This window comes from Macaca nemestrina, chromosome 10 (assembly GCF_043159975.1).
Source record: "Macaca nemestrina isolate mMacNem1 chromosome 10, mMacNem.hap1, whole genome shotgun sequence".
Classification (NCBI taxonomy): Eukaryota; Metazoa; Chordata; class Mammalia; order Primates; family Cercopithecidae; genus Macaca; species Macaca nemestrina.
In genome coordinates, this window is record NC_092134.1 from 56,615,728 (window position 1) to 56,636,903 (window position 21,176).

The window sequence follows — 21,176 nt, forward strand, 5'->3', positions numbered from 1 at the left end:
TTAGTCAGCTAAGTCACTCTCTGGGTCAGCAGGATTGTAGTCCGGATCATCCTCATCATCCTCCAGCTCCAAGTCATCCATTTCTTGGAACAAAGACTTATCCACCTCCACATTGTTTCCAGCATCCTCCAAGAACTGGATATCAGATGTGTCAAGATTATGATCTGTTCAAGTAGTTGTTTCCCACTTAATTTATTTTTTCTTGCTCGTTCTTCTTTTATGCTTTTCTTTTTAAGTTCCAAGAATTCTTTATCAAACTTGGCCTTCCAATTTAAGAAATTCTCTATTGTAATTGGGATGCCATGGAATAATTGCTTTTCAACCTTTTCTGCTTCTGTTTCTTGTTTTCTTTTCTTCTTCTCTTCTAGTTTTTATCTGATCTACTGTATCATTTAATTTTTCTTGCACAGCTGTCACTGGAGTAAAGATCATCACCATACCAAGATTTTCTTCAGCCTGTACTGCTAGTAATCTTAAAATGTCTGAGACATCATTCTCTTCCAGATTTTCCGGAGGGAATATTTCATAAAGGGGAACTTCATCTGGGTATTTTTCACTGTATGTAAACTTGAGGGTAGTCTGGACAGTTTCATCATTTTCTCCAGCCTCAGATGTCACAGTAATGGTGAAACTGGGTGGATTTTCTGATAATACCATGAAGGAGTCAGGGTAGATGGACTCCTGTGCTGCTTCTGGCCGTAGTCTGTCATCGTGGCCCTTGCTGCTGCCAATGGATCGCCCGGACACCTAGGCGGCGCACAGCAGCAGAGACAGCCGGGAGAGCGCGAAACTCCCCGAGATGGAGTTTCGCTCTTGTTGCCCAGGCTGGAGTACAATGGCGCGATCTCGGCTCACTGCAACCTCCGCCTCCCGGGTTCAAGCGATTCTCCTGCCTCAGCCTCCCCTAGTAGCTGGGGATTACAGGCGCATGTCACCATGCCCAGGTAATTTTGTATTTTTTTGGTGGAGACAGGGTTTCGCCATGTTGGCCAGGCTGGTCTCGAACTCCTGACCTCAGGCGATCTGCCCACCTTGGCCTCCCAAAGTGTTGGGATTACAGGCGTGAGCCGCTGTGCTCGGCTCTGTATTCACTTATTGGTTCTAAAATTTAACAATTATTTATTAAACATTTGTTCTGTGTAAATGTTGGAATCACTAACCACAACATAGAGATACGTTTTAAACTGTCACTCATATTATTTGACTCAACTAAATAAATAATCATAATACTTTGAATTCTAACCAAGTTAATCAATTATAAGATTTTCCTATAAGCCATTTCACAAATTTCTGTGTTTCATTGAGTTGTGGACAAAATAAGTACTGACTACTTAGAGCTGGAATGAGGCACAGGGTTTGCTATATTGACAAGTCACACCTGACAGTACTCTACAATCCTATTTGAAGTGAAGTGAGGACAGTTTTTTTGCACTCATATTTTTAAAAGTGATATAGATAAAGCAAGACCAGAGAATTAAAGAGAATATGTATAATTTAGCATATGTGGTAGTCAACTTTCAGGAAGGCCCACAGTGACTCTTGTCTCCTGGTACGCACGCCTTTGCACCCTCCCACCATGAGTAGAGCTGACCTGTGGAACCAATGAGATATTGTGGGAATAGTGTGTGACCTTTGAGTCCAGAGCATAAAAGGCATCACGGTTTCTTTTTTTTTTTTTTTTTTTTTTTGAGACGGAGTCTTGCTCTGTCGCCGGGGCTGGAGTGCAGTGGCCGGATCTTGGCTCACTGCAAGCTCCGCCTCCCGGGTTCACGCCATTCTCCTGCCTCAGCCTCCCGAGTAGCTGGGACCACAGGCGCCCGCCACCTCGCCCAGCTAGTTTTTTTTTTTTTTGTATTTTTTAGTAGAGACGGGGTTTCACCGTGTTAGCCAGGATGGTCTCGATCTCCTGACCTCGTGATCCGCCCGTCTCGGCCTCCCAAAGTGCTGGGATTACAGGCTTGAGCCACCGCGCCCAGCCTGGCATCACGGTTTCTACCTTGTTCTCTCTTGGATCCGTAGCTGTTGGGGAAGCCAGCTGCCATATCATGAAGACATTCAAGCAGCCCTGTGGAGAGGTCTGCCTGGCAACAAACTGAGACCTCCTGCCAAGAACCAACACTACTTGTCAGGTATGAAAGTGAGCTGCCTTAAAAGCGGATCCTCCAGCTCCAGTCAAGCCTTTAGATGGCTGCAACTGCACCTGACCTCTCAACCACGAGCTTATGAGAGACTCTGAGCGAGGACCACCCGCTTAAACGGCACCTGGTCTCCTGACACACTAAAACTATGTGAAAATAAGTATTTTTCTAAGACGTAAATTTTGAAATAATTTGTTATATAACAATATAGTATAGTGTGTAAAACCTGAAACCTCCAAAATCATTTACAGAGTTATATGTGTACAAGAATCCAGCAAGATCAAAATGTTTAACCTGACTTAGCAGAACTGATTTATTTCTAAACTTTGCTTCCTTAAAAGTAACGTGTGACCTATTTTGTTGATATTTTTGTTGGAGGAGGAGGAGGAGGTGTGTGAAAATTTCTTCTGTCCAGGAAATTTGAAGACAGCGGTTCCCATTTGTGAAGAGAATCAGTGCTAATAACTTGGGGTCAGCCTTCAAGAGCCATCAATATCCTTATGAAACAGAAGATAATGGGATTTTGTGTTAAGAAATAATGAGTATTTGAAGCAACAATGTATATATTTTAAAGTAGGAAGAGAGCAAGAGTATGGATTGCTGGATGTGAGCTTGTCTGAGAATGCATCCTGCTTCCAGGAAATGGCAAATGCACTCAGAGAAGAAAAGAAGATTCCCCCGCAAGAGCGAGATTCCTCAGGAGCCTCATGAATCAGAGACCTCTCAACACCAAGAGCCTTGCCTCATTCTGTATTTGAGAGCAAATTTCTCTTTTGCAGCAGCACTCCATCATTTTACTACTCCTTAGGAGCTTAAGGTGTGGTCGTGGCAGCAGTGCCACTAGGTTTTACTCTTTGCCATTTGACTCGCACCGTCTGCAATTTTCCAGGGCACCTGTAAGCCCAAAGGAACCTCCTGAGCACCCATACGTGGGGAGGTAAGTGGAGAAAATCAGAAAGGCTTGACTGAACAAGCTTAAGACCCTCTCCTCCTCCCAACTGAGACAGCAATCAGTGAAAGCCCTTCTTATATGTGTATGCACTTTTTTTCAAGGGAGAAAGTCTGCAGCTTTCATTAGAGTTTCAAAGGCATGTATGATCCAAAAAAGGTTACTCAAATCTAAGAACATTTAAAATGTTAAATCCACTTTTTTTTTGAGACACTCTTGCTCTGTTGCCCAGGCTGGAGTGAAGTGGTATGATATTGGCCCACTGTAACCTCTACCTCCGGGGTTCCGACTGTTCTCGTGCCTCAGCCTCCCAAGTAGCTGGGATTACACGTGTGTGCAGCCATGTCTGGCTAAGTTTTTTTGTATTTTTGTAGAGATGAGTTTTTGCCACGTTGTCCAAGCTGGTCTCAAACTCCTGGCTAGTCATGTGCTTCATGTACATTATTTTATTTAATCCTCGTAGGAAGCCTAAGAGGTAGGTGAGTTAACCCTTTACAGTGAGTTAACATAATGACTACGTGGGATCTCTAATATATGGGGAGTCTGTAGACATCTACACATTAGGTGGTTTGCAAACAACTAATGATGCATCAACAATTCCTGAAATCAAATATGTAGACAACAACTAATAGGCCATGAATTTGATATATGCTAGTATGTGTCATGACTGGACAGAAAGACATACTTTTGTTGCTTTGAGATTAACCCTCGGATCCAATGTCAAATACACTATTTGCTAGCTTTTTTATGACAATTCAACAATGTCAGGAAACTATTTTTATAATTGGCTATAATTAATGCATAGCTGTAAGAGGAAGTAAATGAATTTTTATTAAAAATAGACCTTTTAGATTGCTACCATCAGGCAATTAAAGCAGTTGAGAGAAGCTTTATGCTATAGCCTTGTGTATAAATTAGGGGAAAATGTGAAAAAGTCAAAACATGCTCTCAGTGACCTCCCACATCCTTTCCACACCTCTCCCTATTATCTGCTTGCCTCTTCTATGCTGACATATACTTAAGGTCGTTTATGTTTTTCTGAATGACCCCTGGACTACAGGACTAATGTCCACACATCACTCACCCAAACCTACATTGGGAACAAACTGGGCTTTCGTTGCATTTTGTCTTTAAAAGAAAAAAGGCCACTGATTTGGCTGTTATGAATAAGAAGGAACTGGTCCCACCTACTAGTGTTTACTCTCCTCCAACCCCTGATTCTAGTCCAGGACACTTTCATGGTTCAGATACACTTACCTTAGGAACGAAAAGGGCGACAGTTACGGTGTTGAGTGCCTTGACTCGGCAATGCTGGACCCCTGCCAAGACTCCTGTTGAGGAAGATATTAAGAGTAAATTTTGGCCAGGCACGGTGGTTCATGCCTGTAATCCCAGCACTTTGGGAGGCCGAGGTGGGTGGATCACAAGGTCAGGAGTTTGAGATCAGCCTGGCCAATATGGTCAAACCCCATCTCTACTAAGAATACAAAAATTAGCTGGGCATGCTGGCACACACCTGTAGTTCCATCTACTCTTGAAGCTGAGGCAGAAGAATTGCTTGAACCCAGGAGGCAGAGGTTGCAGTGAGCTGAGATGGCACCACTGTACTTCAGCCTGGGCAACAGAGGGAGACTCCATCTCAAAATAAATAAATACAAGTAAACTATTTTTTATCAGGACTTCATTAGTACAGTATAGATGTACGGTAACTATTGTAAGCCTAGACTTTTATCAGACCGCTTTCAGAATCTTCCCCAGTCCAGCTGTCCCTGACCCTTTCCCCAGGTTCCTGGTCCATCATTGTAGAGATGTATCCTGACTGTTTTATGTCCTAAGGTTATTTCATCAGGAACCAGGGGCTCCACTCATTGGCTTATTTACACCTTGGAATCAAACTTAGAGTTGGAATTCTAACTGTAGTTGGCTCAGCTGATTTATCTTATGTAGGAGACAGTTTAGTAAGTCAAAATATTTTTCTATCCAGACTTCTCAGGCCAGACGCACTACCTCCATGCGCTGTCATCTTAATTCTATGACCTGAGGAAAGTTACATAAGTTATCTGTGCTTACATAGTTGCCATGCTATTTATTTTCATCTTGCTCAGGCTTAAATAGCTCTGATAGCCATTTCATTGGTTGTGATACTGTGTGGGGGACGTTTTAACTTTCTTCCCTCCATATCTGAGCCCATTTTGGTTTTCATTCTTAGTTTCTGTTTGAGGACAAAGTATTTCATCTTCTCTTTACTTTCATGTACCTCAAGAAAAAGGGTGCAGAAGAAATAAGCTTGACTGAGACAAGCAAGACAGGCTGCCTTAGAAAACCTGGATCCTGCTCTCTTTGCTGAGTTGTTATTCACTCCATCTAGGTGAGAATTACATCTTATTCGCATAGGGGAATATCTGCAGACATCAGTTTCCACATGTTAATGAGTATCCCCAGAGCCTTCACTTGCGTGAGAGTCAGTCCCATAGTTCACTTTCCCCATCTCATCTGCCTTTCTCTCAGCCACTTGTAGCAATGTAAAGTGAGAAAACGGAACATGTACGAAGACCCATTGAGTTTGCTTGTCTACAAATTTGGGGATATTCATGTGAATCTCAGAATTTGGTATATTTATCAGTATAGCTTGAAGTGGGTAAATGGATGAGAGGGCAGAGTCAGGATGTAACCCATTCATTCTCTTCTGCTCTGTTTCATAGTATGTCTTTGTGTGCCTGTTTTTTATGTTTCACTTTTTAACTCAAGGGTATGCCCCCTTCATTTGTTGGTTTTTGAATTGGTAAATTTTCTTGATTTTTTTAACAGATATTAATGTAGAAAATGTCTGTGATGTAGTTAGCCCCTTGGACATCTCAGAAATCCCCCAAACATGTGAGTTTTCCTCCACAACTGCTTAGCTTTTGATATGCTGCTAGAATCAGGTGCTCTAGAGAATATTTCCAAGTCACTGAACCTGAGAGTCCCCTTAATTCATCTGCCCCTCATTGTTGAGGTGTATTCTTTCTATAATTGGTTACTTCATTCATTGCATGATTTTTCCTCATTTTAGCCTCAAAATTAATCTCAAATTCAACTTTTGTTAGTTTTTTTGAGTACGATGGCGTGATCTCGGCTCACTGCAACCTCTACCTCCCAGGTTCAAGCCATTCTCCTGCCTCAGCCTCCCTAGTAGCTGGGATTACAGACACTTGCAACCACATCCAGCTATTTTTTGTATTTTTAGTAGAGAGGGGGTTTCACCACATTGGCCAGGCTGGTCTTGAACCCCTGACCTCAGGTGATCCACTGCCTCAGCCTCCCAAAGTGCTGAGATTATAGGCGTGAGTGACTGCACCTGGCCCAAAGTCTCTTTCATCTATATAATTCTAATAAAAGTAATAATATCATCCTAGATAGATAATAATTTCCTTTTAAACTGTCATAATGAAAGACCACAGTCTCTGCAAGTAACCTTTGCTTTGTTCTGTGACAGTTTTTATGATCGGAAATTTCTTCCTGATTTTTATCCTGAATCCCTCCTACTATAGGTCTTCTTCTGTTTTTCTCAATTCTCTTAACAGACTATTTATCTTCCTTACCTAAATCATTCCCAGACAGGTGAAGTCTTACTGGTGAAACCTTAGAAAGCACTTCCATCAGTAAAAACCCTTTTTCCGACTTCTAAATAATTAATGCACATGGTAAATGAGAGGAGGCACGGTACAAACACCCAAAGGCAGTCCATTAAAAATTCTGTGTCTCAGGGAGATAAGAGGAACTAAACTGTTGTAGTTGCAATATCTGGTATTCCTTAGTTTTCTACTCTAAGTTTTAACCTTCTAAGCTTCACTCAGAGAGAAGATGGCATGGCCAAAAATATTTCACTAATAAAAGTGAAATCATCTATCTGAATTTAGGGCCTTTTTCCATTATAGGCCATCAGCAATGAGTTGCCATATTGTCATATTCCTGCAGAATCCTATTCAAAATACCTGCCTATCTAGAAAGTCAACATTTTTTTCATTTCTTTGATTTTTTAAATCAGTTTTTTAATTCCAGAAGTAATAACTGCACATACATTAACATTTTAAAAAAATAAGACAGATAATTAAAATAAAACTATTTTCCTCCCTACTCATTCCAACACTTCCAAAAATTTATCATGATTAATCATAGTTTTTCCAAAATCTTAAGATATATGCATATATATCCATAAAACATCATATGTTAACTGTGTGAACTGTTCCACGCCTTGCTTTTTTCACTTAAGAATTTGTCTTAGATAGACTTTTCTTTTTTTTTAATTTTTTTGGTGACAGAGTCTTGCTCTGTGGCTCAGGCTGGAGTGCAGTAACATAATCATGGCTTACTGCAGCCTTGACGTCCTGAGTAGCTGGGACTACAGGTGTGTGCCACCATGCCCAGCTAATTTGTGTATTTTTAGTAGAGACAGGGTTTTGCCATGTTGGCCAGGCTGGTCTCAAACTCCTGGACTCAAGTGATCCTTTCACCTCCACCTCCCAAAGTGCTGGGATTACAGACATGAGCCACCACGCCTATCCATTTTAGGCATCTTTCCATGGCAGCACTTATACTTCTATTTTATTCTATTTAATGGCTTACCTAGTATGCTCCTGGGTCCTTTTATCTCAGTCAGAATATTTTGGGCTTTAAGTAACAGTTAAATAAAGTGGCCTGCATGATAAAGGCCTTTATTATTTCTCACAAAAAGAAGTTTAGAGTCAGGTTTAATTTAACAGTTTCATAATATCATAAAGATCGAAGTATGCTGTAGGCTAATTCAACAGCTCAGTAATGTCATGGAGATTCCAGATTCCTTCCTCTGTTCTGCTATTCTCAGCTAAAGGTGAGAAACCGCATGTCCTCAGGATAGCTGCAGCCGCTCTGGGCATTATGCATCACACAGCCGTATCCACAGGCAATAAAAGGACTGTTCCTTCCCATGGGCCTCTTTTTTGAACTAAGGAACATCTGCAGATCACATTTGTCAGGACTTAATTACATGTCCATGCTAAAACCAATCTTTGGTCAAAGGAAATGAAACCACCCTGATTACCTTACATGAAGGGTTGGCAAACAATGGCTTACAGGTAAAATCTCATTCATTGCCTGTTTTTGTATGGCCTGTGAGCTATGAGTTTTACATTCTTAAAGGGTTGGTAAAAAATAAAAAAAAGAGTACTTTGTGATGTAAGAAAATTACATGAAATTCAAAGTTCGATATCTATGAAGAAAGTTTAGGTATTTTTTGGAGTCTCGCTCTGTCGCCCAGGCTGGAATGCAGTGGCCGGATCTCAGCTCACTGCAAGCTCCGCCTCCTGGGTTCACGCCATTCTCCTGCCTCAGCCTCCTGAGTAGCTGGGACTACAGGCGCCCGCCACCTCGCCCGGCTAGTTTTTTGTATTTTTTAGTAGAGATGGGGTTTCACCGTGTTAGCCAGGATGGTCTCGATCTCCTGACCTCGTGATCCACCCATCTCGGCCTCCCAAAGTGCTGGGATTACAGGCTTGAGCCACCGCGCCCAGCCAAAGTTTAGGTATTCTTAAAGAATGCTTTTACACTACAACAGCAGAATTCAGTAGTTGGAACAGAGGCCATATGGCTCACAAAGCCTAAGATATTTACTATCTGGTCCTTTACAGGAAAAGTTTGCCAACCTCTGGCTTAGATGATCACCTGAGGCCAAGGAGCCTCTCCCTTGAACACAAGACTCCCTTAAACACAAGACTATGTAGTCAGTAAGCACAAACAAAACTGGGGCTTTCCCTAGCAAGGCTGGAGAGGGGGAGAAGAAATGGATTTGGATAGGTAGTCAACAATGTCTGTTTCATGTTACCACACATTTTCTCAAGAAATTTCAATCAGCTCTCTGAGAGCAGCTTCATCTTTAAATGAATGTTCATAGGTAACAGCAACTCATGCATCAGTGTTGGAAAGTGAGCTCATTTTCACATTGCTTCAGGTTAGGCAGAAGGTTTGGTAAAGGGATTAACTTAATTGCTTCCTTGTTGTTTACAAAAAGAAGGCCCAGTTGGCATGCCACATAAAATCTTCTGTATCTCACTCTTGTTTACATTTCCAACATCCCCTGCCACCACAAGTACATGAATCTATTGCTCCTTCCATTGTGAAACACTTGAAATTCCCTGAATTTATGAAGACTTTTCCTGCTACATTGCCTTTGTCCATGCTATTATTTCTACTTGGAACACCCTTTCTTCTTGTCCACCTGGACAATTTCTTAGGTGAAACTTTAAGACCTAACTCAAGTGTTACTTTCTTTGAAAAAACTTATAGGAGCACATTTGGGGCTCTATCTTACTTTGTTGCCTTGGCTTGGGTTGCCTAAAAAGAACCTAAACAAGGGTGCTCTCTCTTTCATTTATTTTGAGAGGTAACGCCAGAGAACAAGAGTTGGGAGTGGGAGACCAGGAGTAAACCACAACAAGAAAACCAATACAGAGGTGCATTATTTAGCTGGTTACGTTTTTAGGCAGTGGGGACTTGGGCCTGCTGGAGAACTTCTGAGGAGCCAGAATTCAGAATTGTTTGCTGAGACACAGAAGAAGGGATAATCTTATCCCCTACTGATATGCACTTGCACCAGGAAGTGTTTGCTCCCTCATACTCCCGTGTTTGCACAGCAGAGAAGCCTCGGGGTAGAAAGCAAAAGATACCTAGTGCAGCTATCAGATGTCATCCTGGCTCAACTGGTAGCTGTGGGTATGAAGTGGGCAAAATATGTCTGATATACCCCATATGGTGTATTTCTCAGATCTGCTAGGAATCTTCATCATATGTAGTCTAGTACAGAGCCTTCAAGGTGGTAACTGACAGCAATACCTATGGAAGATATTATACAAAAGTGTTGGAGGAACAAGCAACAGTTCCTGATGTTGTAATTGTTTTCATAATTGATATTCATCCTCTCTCTCTTCCACCACAACTTGACCTAGGTTGTTTGCCTAGTGGATTGTCCAGCTCTTTATCCTGGAGGGGCTGGTACCTTTAGTTGATTTGGCATTATTGGATAAGGGCTGTTGCATTTTCTCATTTATGATACCATTGGGTATGAAAACACCTTGCTACCCACTGACTAGCCATGTCCATTGGCACGATGCCATCGGTATAGCACAATATTCTGCAGAATGCCAAACTGATCAGTGACCTATGGACAATGTATATTGTGATGCAGAGCAAGAAAGTTAACATAGTCCTGAAGCAAGCAGTGAGTGTGTGCTGCTCTTCTTCCCGCATAAAAGGTAACTTCTTTTTTTTTTTTTTTGAGACGGAGTCTCACTCTGTTGTCCAGGCTGGAGTGCAGTGGCGCAATCTCAGCTCACTGTAAGCTCCGCCTCCCGGGTTCACGCCATTCTGCTACCTCAGCTTCCCTAGGAGCTGGAACTACAGACGCCCGCCACCACGCCCGGCTAATTTTTTGTATTTGTAGTAGAGACGAGGTTTCACAGTGTTGGCCAGGATGGTCTCAATCTCCTGATCTTGTGATCTGCCTGCCTCAGCCTCCCAAAGTGCTGGGATTACTGGTGTGAGCCACCACGCCCAGCCAAAAGGTAACTTATTTTGCTCCTTTTTATTCATAGGGATTGAGAGAAACCTATTCACTAGAGCAATAACCACATATCAGGCACCAAATACTGTTGTCACGTTCTAGTAAATATACAACCCCCCACATAGCACCTATGATTGGGGCTGTTTTTAGATAAAGCTTACAATAGTCCACCATTATTTCCTATGAAGAATCTGGTTTTTGCACTAGCCAAACAGCCTAAATAGGCAAATTGAACCAACATGTCCACATCTATTGAGTCTTTGAAGGTGACACTAATCTTTGTATTTCCTCTCAGGAAGTTGTATTCCTTCTAATTCACTGTCTTAGCCAGTGAGAGTGTGCAGTTTCAGGGACTTACCCTGGTTGTTCCTATCATAATAACTCTCACTACACATCAGGAAACCAAGGTGAGGGTTCTTCCAGTTGTTAATATAGCCATTCCAATTGTTCCCTTGGGAAACTAGGGCTATAAGCAGAGGGTGTGTCTGTGACTCTGTTAGACCATAGTGAAATGAACCTGGACCATCTGTTCTTTGTGCCCACTCGACTTAGAAGCATGTTTCTAGCTTCCTGGTATTAACATTAGCTCAGAACTTATTATGCAACCAGCCTCGAAATGTCTGAATGGTTCCCTTTATTTTTCTTTTCTTTACCATTTTTTTTCCTTTTTTTTTTTTTTTTCTTTGTTTGAGACAGGGTCTCACTGTCTCCCAGGCTGGAGTGCAGCGGCACAATCACAGCTTACCCACCACAACCTCTACCTACCCAGGTCAATCAATCCTCCCCTCTAGCCTCCCAAGTAGCTGGGACCACAGGCATGCACCACCACACTCAACTAATTTTTGTATTTTTTGTAAAGATGTGTTTTTGCTATATTGTCCAGGCTGGTCTCGAATCACTGGGTTTAAGCAATCCTCCTGCCTCAGTCTATTAAAGTGCTGGGATTATAAGTGTGAGTCACCATGCCCAGCCCCCCTTTTTTTTTCAATGTACAGTGATATGGTTTGGCTCTGTGTCGCCACCCAAATCTCATCTTGAATTGTAATCCAGATTGTAATCACCAGGTGTCAAAGGAGGGATCATGTCAGAGGTGATTGGCTCACGGGGGTGGTTTTCCCTGTGATGTTCTCATAATAGTGAGTGAATTCTCATGAGATCAGATGGTTTTATAAATGGTAGATTTTCCTGCGTTCTCTGTCTCCCTCCTGCTGCCTTGTGAAGAAGGTGTCTGTTTCCCCTTCACCTTCCACCATGATTGTAGGTTTCCTGAGGCCTCCCCAGCCGTGAGGAAGTGCAAGTCAATTAAACCTCTTTCATTTATAAATTACCCAGTCTCAGGCATTTCTTTATAGCAGTGTGACAACAGACTAATACATATAGTTTCTCCATAAATGGGTTGTCTTAGTCTGTGTTGCTGTAAAGTAATACCTGAGGGCTGGGTAATTTATGAAGAAAAGAGATTTATTTGGCTCACAGTTCTACAGACTGTACAAGAAACATGGTACCAGCATCTGCATATGGTGAGGGCCTGAGGTTGCTTCAACTCGTGGTGGGAAGGGAAGGGAAGCCTGTATGTTCAGAGATCACATGGAGAGAGAGAAAGCAAGGAAGAGGGAAGATGTGCCAGGCTCTTTTTAAAACCCAGCTCTGGCAGGAATTAATGGAGTGGTAACTCACTCATCCCTGAGGGACGACATCAATGTATTCATGAGGGATCCACCCCCATGACCCAAACACCTTCCAAATAGGCCCTATCTCCAACATTGGTGATCAAATTTCAACAAGAGGTTTGGAGGGGACAAACATGCAAACCATAGCGTCCATGTGTGTCCTTTTGTGGAATGAATGGGGAAGTATATAGTGAATATACTTTGTGCTATTATTGCAGGGCCTTTACTCAGCTTTCCTTTCAGGTGATGAGCTCTGGTTCTGAGAAGTCCCTTCATCTGTAAACTGGCTGAGGGGCTGCAATTTTCCAATGAGACAGCTGACATCAGCCTTCTGCTCACCAGCTGTCGGTGTTTTCTTTTTATGTATACAGGTCAAGTAATACGCTAGTTGATGCTCATTTAACTTGCCCCAAGAAATGCTATGGTCTTATTAGTCACTATCACAGAGCCCTGTGGGTGAAGGCATTCTGGTTGCCACTCTGGCCTTGCAGCCCATTATTATAATTATATACTGTTTCCTTCTGTCAGTCAAGCACTACCATCTGGCCTTTGCTATTTTGGATTCTTATCAACCCAGTTGATATTAGGGAGTCCAGTTCCATAATATCATCTCTGATTGTCAACTACAGTGGATGGCCACCACGGAACTTCCCATGGATGCCAATGGCACCCTCATCAGTGTGTTTCTTACTTCCCTGGAGATGGGTATGTCCTCTGAACACTTAGAAGGAATATTTGGTCACATGATGGGTTCTCAGGTCATATATTACAAATTTACTCTAACATTCTAACATCCTGGATCCTTCTGACACCTTTCTCTAGGCAGTCAAGGTACTTCTAGAATCTCTCCCTCATTTGCTATAGGCCCTCATCCTGTCCAGGCTCCATGGAACCATCCCAGAAGTATATTAGGTCCAGCTCCATGTGTCCTTGCCATATCATGAAACTCCAAGTGTTTTTCAGAATCAATATGTTCTCTCCTGTCCACCTTTATATTCTCCCCTCCTTGGCCTAACACTTTCAAGACCTACTCCCATGCCTGTATCCCCTTTTCCTTCAGGTAAATATTAGCCAGGTTTACCATTCCTTGTTTAGGTATATGCTATTCCTCATCTGAAGTATTTGCAGGGTCTCCACACAAGAGGAGGCTGTTCCGTTCCAGCAAAGCAGAAGGAGCTACTTGTTCCAACACAGAGTTCAGAAGAATCTGAGAGTGGAAATTTCTCAGGCTTTTCCACCTAAATCCTACCACTACAGGTCTCAGGATTCCATTCTTTCCCTACCAGGGCCTTGCTGGCATAGAAGACTTGTCAAGGGAGTGCATTTCCTTTGCAGCTATGTTACCTTAAAGGTCAATCCTGGGTCTCATAATCAGCACAGTTTGCTCTAGGGATACAGAAGACAAGCATCTCTTTAAATACTACCTTAGAGACTTTCCATATTTCATGGCCTGCCTTGGAAGTTGGTAACTTGAACCTGTCACTTACAAAAAAGCTTAGGGGGTGGGGGGCGATCTTAATGAGCCCTTAACAAAAGTGAGCCAATCCACACGTCTTATGATTACCATTGCATTCAAACCGTTCAAAGACCATCCCTATTCCATGTTGTAAAAATTGAATACAACATCTAATCCAGACTTTGTTTTGTTATAATAGACATTATTTCAGGACCACTGGCAAAAGGATGTGTATATAATCTATAGATTAGACAATACTTTTGCATTAATGTTAATTACTAATTTTGATCATTATTCAATGGTTATGTAAAAGAAGATGTCTTTGTTTTTAGGAAATATAAGACAAGGTGTTTAAAAATGATGGAGCATCGTGTCTGAAATGCTCAAAGAGAAAATGATAATAAAATGTTAATGTTTGAGGAATCTGAGAATGTAAAAGACATGTGGCATTTTTTGTATGGTTACTGCAACAAAGATCTGTGATCTGACCGACCAAAATAGATGCCCCTTTATCAACTAAGATAGACCCTAAGGTTAAGGAAACAAAAGTTACCTACAGGTTGAGGGTTCAGAGCTTGGCTGGCATGGCAACTTCCTAAAGCCCCGTGGCTACCAAAAAAACAAAAACAAAAACAAAAACAAAAACCTTCACTCTTGCTAAACTCCCTAATAATAGGAGCTACCAGGAAAATTGTCAGACCCCTCCTAACTCTAATTTGCCACCCAGACCACTGCAATGCTGATTGGACAGAGAATCTGCCTTACAAACATCCTTTCCTAATAAGCAACTGCAGACCTTAAGCCAGCTTCAGCTAGTTTATAGAGACTGCGTACAAAGTGTCTTTGTGTTCTATAGTTTACCTTTTGATGTAAAGAGCCAATTCCGCCTAATTCTAATGCTAAAACCCCTCCCCAAAGTGAACATGAGATATATGTTACACACGTTTGCCCATTATACGAGACTCAACTCCCCTCATAAATATGTATAGCTTTTCCCCTAAACCTGCTGAACATGTGTGACTCTATTGTGTAATACGGATCCTGTGAGGCATAAAACCAACCTGCCTTTTCACTCTTTGAAGAGAGCACCTTCGGTATACACCAAAGACTGTCCTTTCTCAGTCTGCAAACTGGTATCACTAATAAAACTCTTCTTTCTGTTCAGGCATCATGGTGGGCTTTTGGTTGACATATCTGAAATTATGTCAAGATGTAAATTTTAAATTTTAGGCAAAAGAAATGGATATATACGTATTTATTTAGATATATGGGTATATACATATATATGAATCTATCTATCCACGTATCTATCAAGCACCTAGCACAGTACCTAATGTCATATAGTAGGTTATCAGTAAATGTTCTAGAAGTCAACAGAGAAGCGCTCTGAAGCAAACCAAGGGCAGGTTTCTAGATGACCTAGCACTTCCTTTTCCTGTGATGATAATGCAGGATATCCTGTTTAGGATTTGAGCTCTTTCACCCTAACACAGAATTTCTAAATGAAAACTGTGCTTTAAAAATGTAGGTTGAATCAATGGGCAATTAGGCAGCTATATAAAAATACAAAGATTATATTATTGGGTGAGTGCAAATAAAATCACATAAAGTGAAAAGGTAAAAAATTCTGTATACTCTGGAATTTACTACAATGGTCACATGTGGAAAGAGAATGAAAATAGGCCAAAAAAAAAAAAAAAAAAGAAATAGGAATAGTTGTCTAAGTAAAGGAAATAGAGATAGAATTCTCTGGAAATGGACTTTATTTTTATTAAATGAAAACAAGAATACAGATTATGTCTTATTCATATACATATTGCCAGTGCCCCCTCTTCTACCAGGTAGGGAGAGCTTTCCTGAGAAGGAAGCCTACACTCAGAAAAGCATGTGAGAGCATGTGGAAAGTAAGCCCTGAAGAGTCAGCATTGGTCTCATTGATACTTGAGAATTATTAATCTCTCAGCTTCCCTTTATATAAACTGGTGAATTTTTTTTTAGCCAGAACTTATATTGGGGCTCAAACAGCAACATCTCCAAATGAAGACGTCAGAAGTCCAAGTTTTTTCTCTGACCTTTTCTCCCCTCTGGTCTGTCAGTCTCATTCTTCCCTGAGGCTCACCATAAAAGTGAGAATCTCTCTTCCCCAAGGCAGTCATACAAACCAGAACCGTTTTCCCCTAAAGCTAGCCATTAAACCTAAAAATATTATTCTAACTTCCTCCTCTCCTTTTCTGAGTAAAAACTGGCCATAGAGAAATTCTCTGACCTACTTGTTTAACTGTAGGTCATAAGACCTCCATTCCAGAGAGGGTCCTGCCCTATACCCAGAGGGAAGGAGTGCAACACAGTGAGGCCAGGAAGAATCTAGACAGACAGGCCTTGTTGGGTTTTCCCAACTCGGTTGTTAGCATTAGATCGTACCTTTCTTATCCACTTGTATTTCTGTGTGGCTGTCCATAGTCCGGTGAACTTAAGCATAAAAATGAACAATTTCTCCTGTGCCTTTGGGTTTGAAGGCTCTCATACATACATGCTAAATAAATTTGTATGCCTTTTCTCCCATTAATGTCTTTTGCGATTTGGTTTTTCAATAAAACTTCAGAGGGCCAAGGTGAGCACTCCTTTGACCCCCACACTTGCAACTAAAACCACCATCACCACCAAGCATACAAAAACTAACAGTTGGTTTGTTATACTCAGGATCTTCTGCATGTTGGAGATCTATTTACCTTGAATTTTAACAAAGGTAAATAGGTCTTTTGCTTAATTTTTGTGTGACATTCCTGTACTTAAAGTCTCCCCAGAACTAGTGATTTTCTCTTTGCATTTGACTAGCATCTTTTGTTTTTTTTCACAGCTGCCCCTGAGATCTGGGCCAATCCCAGCTTTCTAGTTTTACACATGGCATAATCATTTTGTTTCTTACCCCTTATGTTCTTACATAACCTCTGAAAAGATGCTTTCCATATTGTTGGCATTGAGCGAACCCATCCTCTGTTTTTTATATTTTTGAGATTTAAAGCTACAAAAAACCATATTATTGTACTGTTTTTGAAAGATGATGTGAGGGGATTCAGGGCATCATGGTGGACGGGAGGCAGGACTATATAGTATGCAGAGGCTTGCATTGTGAATTTTAACTGCAGATCAACTGCAAGAACAGACCAGCAATCCTGAGAGCACCTACAGACCCTCTGAAGGAAGCAGACTACTCCTGCAGGACCCGGGAGACACCCCAAATACTGTGAGTGCCACAACTGCAGAAGTGGGAAAGCCAGACCCTCCTCTCCTGAACACACACCCCACTGGAGAAGCTAAAGGTCTATTTCTGAGAGAAGTTTCTGACTTCACCTACAGCAGAGTCAAATTAGAGAGCTGAGCCAAAAACAGACATAGAGGAAGCAGCAGAAAGGCCCTGGGAGCTTGCTGGGTCCCCAGGCAAACTATTCCTGCCTGGCACCACAGGGATCCAACAGGAGGGTGGCCAGAGGAGCAGGGGTAAAACTCCACAGGGAGAAGGAAAACTCTAGCTGAACTTTGTAACAATTTGAACAGGGTGAGAAGCCTCCTGGCCAGAACTAGGGGGAGGGTGAGAATTCAGTGTGCAGACTTCACAGGCTGAGGAAGAAGTAGAGCCCTTTTCTTTCACAGCTGGGAGGCATATAGCCTCGGGCAAATTTTCAAGCCCGTCTTGCCCTCTGCCTGGAAACAGACTTGGGGTCGTTGAGGCAGGCACAATGGGAGTGAGACCAGCCCTTCAATTTATGTGGGAGAGCTGGGTGAAGCCTATGACTGCCGACTTTCCCCCATTTTCCTGATGACCTGCATGACTCAGCAGAGGCAACCATAATCCTCCTAGGTACACAACTCCAGTGACCTGGAAATATCACCCCCATCCCCCATAGCAGCAGCAGCAGCAAGACCTGCCCAAGGAGAGGCTGCGCTCAGACACACCTAACCCTACCCTGATGGTCCTTCCCTATCCACCCTGGTAGTGGAAGACAAAGGGCACATAATCTTGGGAGTTCTAGGGCCCCGCCCACCGCCCATCCCTCTCCACACTACTGCAGCTGATGGTTTCTGGAAAACACCACCACCTGGCAGGAGGCCAGTCAGCACTAAAATAGAATATTAAACCACCAAACCTAAGGACTTTCACAGAGTCCATTGCACATTGCACCCTCTGCCTCCTCCACTGGAACAGGTGCTGTATCTGTGGCTGAGAGACCCATAGACAGTTCACATCACAGGACTCTGTGCAGACAACCCCAGTACCAGCCTGTGGCTGGGTAGACTCGCTAAGTGGCTAGACCTAGAAGAGAGACAACAATCACTGCAGTTTGGCTCACAGGAAGCCACATACACAGGAAAAGGGGGAGAGAACTACAACAAGGGAACACCCCGTGGAACAAAAACATCTGAACAGCAGTCTTCAGCCCTAGACCTTCCCTCTGACAGAGGCTACCCAAATGAGAAGGAACCAGAAAAACAATCCTCATAATATGACAAAACGAGGCTCTTCACCACCCCCCAAAAACTACACTAGTTCACCAGCAATGGATCCAAACCAAGAAGAAACCCCTGATTTACCTGAGAAAGAATTCAGGGAGTTAGTTATTAAGCTAATCAGGGAGGGACCAGAGAAAGGCAAAGCCCAATGCAAGGAGATCCAAAACATGATACAAGAAGGGAAGGGAGGAATATTCATGGAAATAGATAGCTTAAAGGACAAACAATAAAAAATTCAGGAAATCTTGGACACAGTTTTAAAAATGCAAAATTCCCTGGAAAGTCTCAGCAATAGAATTGAACAAGTAGAAGAAAAAAATTCAGAGCTCAAAGATGAGGTCTTCAAATTAACCCAATCCAACAAAGACAAAGAAAAACTAATAAAAAAATGTGAACAAAGCATTCCAAAAGTCTGGGATTATGTTAAATGACCAAACCTAAGAATAATTAGTGTATTATTCTTCCTCTGAAGAAGAAGAGAATTCTAAAAGACTGAAAAACATATTTGGGAAAATAATCAAGGAAAACTTCCCTGACCTTGCAAGAAACCTAGAAAACCAAATATAAGAAGCACAAAGAACACCTGGGAAATTCATCACAAAAAGGTCTTCACCTAGGTACATTGTCATCAGGTTATCCAAAGTTAGGAAGAAGGAAAGAATCTCAAGAGCTGTGAGACAGAAGCACCAAGTAACTTATGAAGGAACACCTATCAGATTAACAGCAGATTTCTCAGCAGAAACCCTACAAGCTAGAAGGCACTGGGGACCTATCTTCAGCCTCCTCAAACAAAACAAATATCAGCCAAGAATTTTGTATCCAGTGAAACTAAACATCATATATGAAGGAAAGATACAGTCATTTTCACACAAACAAATGCTGAGAGAATTCGCCATTACCAAATCACCACTACAAGAACTGCTAAAAGTAGCTCTAAATCTTGAAGCAAATCCTGGAAACACATCAAAACATAACTTCTTTAAAGCATAAATCACACAGGACCTATAAAACAAAAATACAAGTTAAAAAGCAAAAACAAACAAACAAAAAACCAAAGTACATAGGCAACAAAGAGCACAATAAAACCAATGGTACCGAGGGGCACACCCAAGATGGCCGAATAGGAACAGCTCCAGCCTTCAATTCCCAATATGAGGGACATAGAAGATGGGTGATTTCTGCATTTTCAACTGAGGTACCAGGTTCATCTCACTGGGGCGTGTCGGACACTTGGCGCTGGTCCGCGGGTGCAGCCCGACCAGTGAGAGCTGAAGCAGGGCAAGGCATCACCTCACCTGGGAAGCGCAAGGGGGAAGGGAATTCCTTTTCTTAGCAAAAGGAAATTGAGACACACAACACCTGGAAAATCAGGTAACTCCCACCCTAATACCAGGCTTTACCAAGGGTCTTAGCAAACGGCACACCAGGAGGTTATATCCCACACCTGGCCCAGAGGGTCCCACACCCACAGAGCCTCACTCATTGCTAGCACAGCAGTCTGAGATCTAACTGCAAGGCAGCAGTGAGGCTCAGGGAGGGGAACCCACCATTGCTGAGGCTTAAGTAGGTAAACAAAGCCTCCATGAAGCTCGAATTGGGTAGAGCCCACCACAGCTCAAGGAGGCTGGCCTGCCTCTGTAGGCAGGCTACTACATGACAAATGCACAAGCTTCAGTAACTGACTCCATCAACTGGAAGAAAGAGTATCAGCGATTGAAGATCAAATGAATGAAATGAAGCGAGAAGAGAAGTGTAGAGAAAAAAGAGTAAAAAGAAATGAACAAAGCCTCCAAGAAATATGGGATTATGTGAAAAGACCAAATCTAAGTCTGATAGGTGTGCCTGAAAGTGATGGAGAAAATGGAACCAAGTTGGAAAACATTCTGCAGGATATCATCCAGGAGAACTTCCCCAACCTGGTAAGGCAGGCCAACATTCAAATTCAGGAAATACAGAAAATGCCACCAAGATACTCCTTGAGAAGAGCAACTCCAAGACATATAATTGTCAGATTCACTAAAGTTGAAATGAAGGAAAAAATGTTAAGGGCAGCCAGAGAGAAAGGTCGGGTTACCCACAAAGGGAAGCCCATCAGACTAACAGCAGATCTCTCAGCAGAAACTCTCCAAGTCAGAAGACAGTAGTGGCCAATATTCAACATTCTTGTAGAAAAGAATTTTCAACCCAGAATTTCATATCCAGCCAAACTAAGTTTCATAAGTGAAGGAGAAATAAAATCCTTTACAAACAAGCAAATGCTTAGAGATTTTGTCACCACCAGGCCTGCCATACAACAGATCCTGAAGGAAGCACTAAACATGGAAAGGAACAATAGATATCAGCCATTGCAAAAACATGTCAAAATGTAAACTCCATCGATGCTAGGAAGAAACTGCATCAACCAACAAGCAAAATAACCAGCTAATATCATAATGATAGGATGAAGTTCACACATAACAATATTAACCTTAAATGTAAATGGACTAAATGGTCCAATTAAAAGACACAGACTGGCAATTTGGATAAAGAGTCAAGACTCATCAGTTTGCTGTATTCAGGAGACCCATCTCACATGCAGAGACACACATAGGCTCAAAATAAAGGGATGGAGGAAGATCTACCAAGCAAATGGAAAACAAAAAAAAAGCAGGGGTTGCAATACTAGTCTCTGATAAAACAGACTTTAAACCAACAAAGATCAAAAGAGACAAAGAAGGCCATTACATAATGGTAAAAGAATCAATTCATCAGGAAGAGCTAACTATCCTAAATATATATGCACCCAGTACAGGAGCACCCAGATTCATAAAGCATGTCCTTAGAGACTTACAAAGAGACTTAGACTCCCATACAATAATAATGGGAGACTTTAACACCCGAC

The 21,176-nt window shown here is 42.1% G+C and overlaps 1 pseudogene; it reads right to left on the reverse strand.

The window, feature by feature from the left end:
* LOC105473324 (RWD domain-containing protein 1 pseudogene) lies at window positions 1–710 on the reverse strand (annotated as a pseudogene).
* Between the last annotated feature and the right edge of the window lie 20,466 nt (window positions 711–21,176).